Consider the following 2,812-nt stretch of genomic DNA (forward strand, 5'->3'; position numbering starts at 1 on the left):
TAATACCTGGTTCAGATGTGATGTAAATATCAGACTGTGAAATATTAAAACCATTTTAATCTCACAAAAGATCTTGTCATTCAAAAATGAGGGAAAGCTTTAAGAGCATTTTTCTTGCCAAGCAAATAAAAGGTAAAGAATTTGGTTTGGGAGGGCTCCATCCTGGCCCAAAGCACGGGTCGGGAGCACGGCTGTCGCTGGGGCTGCCCAGGGGCCGAGGTTTGTGCAGCACCGCTTCTGCCCTCCTTCCCTTTGCACCACAGCCTCTTGCTGGGGGTTTGCACCACAGCCTCATGGCCTCCGTGTTCGAGTAGCATGGTTTGGGGCTGGAAGGACACGTGGAGTTTGGCATCGCAGGGTGAGGACGAGGGCCTGTTTATGCCATCGTTGGCAGCATCTCCTGGATGGTGTTTCACCAGGCTGTAATGCATGGGTGAGTCCCTGCATAGTCCCCCGTCTCTGCATTTATCCTGCGGGATCGCTGGCAGATGCACACCCTGTAGAGAGCTAGCAATAAGGAGGGGGCTCGCACACATCCCGGGCAGAGAGGTGCCATCTGCAGCTGCCCCGCAGCTGGTCCTTCCCGGTGGGCAGGTAGCATTGCTCTCCACATCTGCAGGGCTGAGCGTGCTGCCGGTGTGACCTGGAGATGGCATTTTGAACCCCGCGGCTGCCTGGAGTGAGCCATCCCGGTCCGCATCGGAGGGGTTTGTCCAGCACCGCCGCCTGCTCGCCGTCCCGCCTCTGCACCCAGCGGCGCTCTGCACCGGGCACCCCGCGAGGGCTCTTTGGGCACGGGTGGCGTGTTCCCGTCGTGATCTGCTGTGCTGCGTCTTCTCTTTAATAGAGGAACTGTTCCTAGTTCTCATTTTTTATTTTTTACTGCTTCTGTCGTTCTGGAACTGGACTATTATTCCTGTAAAGCTCTAGGAGATACATTTAAGGAGAGAGGCGGCTATTGTGATGCTGACGAGCTTCCTGCCCTTTGTTTGCCTTAGACTCCCCTGATGGAGTCTCATTTTGCTGTAATGAATGCTGTTTTTCCAGTTCACGTCCTGTATGACTCTCTGGCTCTACAGTGCTCCCCAAGTTGCACTTGCTGTAGTGGTAGAGGTTAGCGCTGACATTTTTCTTGTGTAAAAGTCATGGCTGCTCTGAGGCTGAGAAACACTTGCAGCATTGTTAGTGGCTGAATGCTTAAAATTGAATTTTAGTATCGTCGGATCAGGGACATTTACACACCGGATCCCTAGTGTATTGAATTACTTTGTTGGGTTTTTCATCCTTTGTTTTTTTGAAGTACACAGGATTTCGGGTTTCTTTTAATTCCTTCAATAGGAGGTTAAGAGGGAAGAATGTATTTTGAATGAGTCTAGAGATTTTCATTCTGTGGAGCCTGATTTACAAGCCATAAAGTATAGGAAAGATCTTTCAGATCCGTGGTTTGCATTTAATATGTTTGTTCAGTAGAGAGTTCTGTCCATGATAAATTCGTGCCATATTTACCCCAGGGCCCTGGGCTTGCGATTAGGACCGGGAGAGACAAAAGCTAAATAGCAGGGAAAACCTCCTGACAGCGAGGTCCGGCGCATTTGGCAACACCCTTGCCTTCGAGGAATGGCCATTGCTTGCACCGTTTTAAGCTGGCGAGGAGCCTGGGAGCCTCGGGGCGAGCGTTGTGTTAGAGACCCAGCGTTCAGGTGGTGTCAGGTACGCAGAGCCTCCACCGAGAGTTTGGCTGCTGACCCGTGCCAGAAACATCACATCCTTCCTGAATCCTAACTAGCTCCTGGAACAGCAGCTCTTCTCATTATTCATGCAACTGTCTAATTCTTTGGCTCAATAAAATCTTTTGGCTGTGACTTATACTGTCTAATTACATGTTGCATTAAAAAGGCATACTCTTCCATTTAGCCAAACCACAGTGGAGCAGTTTGGGTTATACACAGTGGGCTGATTTTCATCCTGATTTCACTGATGTTGCCACAGGGATGAATTTGCCCATTTTGTTCCATTTTGGCATGCTGAGTCTTGACAAAAGACAACCCTCTCTTTCCCTGGTTTGGTCAACAGGTAGCTGTGTATTAGTGTCACGACCACGAATTTGCTGCCAGCGCTATAAGAATGTGTGTCCTGTTTCTCGGTCCTACGTGGCTTTCATCTGCTGTTACCAACAAGGGCTTTTATGTTTTGTCAAGTGTTTGGATACTATTATTATTATTGCTAACTGCATTTCCTAGAATAGTTTGAGGAGCAATGGACAAAGCCCTGCAGAATATTAGCCTGAGTTTACAGGAATTGCTCCCAGGTGCTTGTGCATGCATGAGGGCAGTTTGAGGCTTTCCTGCCGTCAGGACATTTGGATCCTCCTGCAGGAGAGCTTCCTGGCGCCCAGCACCTGTCATGTCATAGGCCCCATCCTGGGTCCAGGAAAGTCGGAAGAGCTTAACTGCCACTTGAGGCTGCTTTCCTCAATCGAAGCGGTGGCAGGAGCCTGGCCAGAAGGCACAGGAGAAGGGGTGAATGGCAGGATTGCAGGACCCTCCCCCTCTAGGGAAGCAGGACTAAGATGGACAAAAGATGCAGGAAAGCACCTTCAGCTTTCTGCATCTCTCCAGAGGCAGAGACATAGCTAGTGAGGCATCTTAAAAAGAAAGAAATCCAGAATAATCTGCAAGAGATTCCTCAGCATTGAAAAAGAGCGCTGGGTAGAAAATCAGAGCAAGTGTGCTTACAGTTAAGAGAAAGAGGTGGTGGAATGATGTTGTGTTTGTCCATGTGCACACAAATACCTTTGCAAAGAGAAGGGCAG

This window comes from Rhea pennata, chromosome 25 (genome assembly GCF_028389875.1).
Source record: "Rhea pennata isolate bPtePen1 chromosome 25, bPtePen1.pri, whole genome shotgun sequence".
NCBI classification, from domain to species: domain Eukaryota; kingdom Metazoa; phylum Chordata; class Aves; order Rheiformes; family Rheidae; genus Rhea; species Rhea pennata.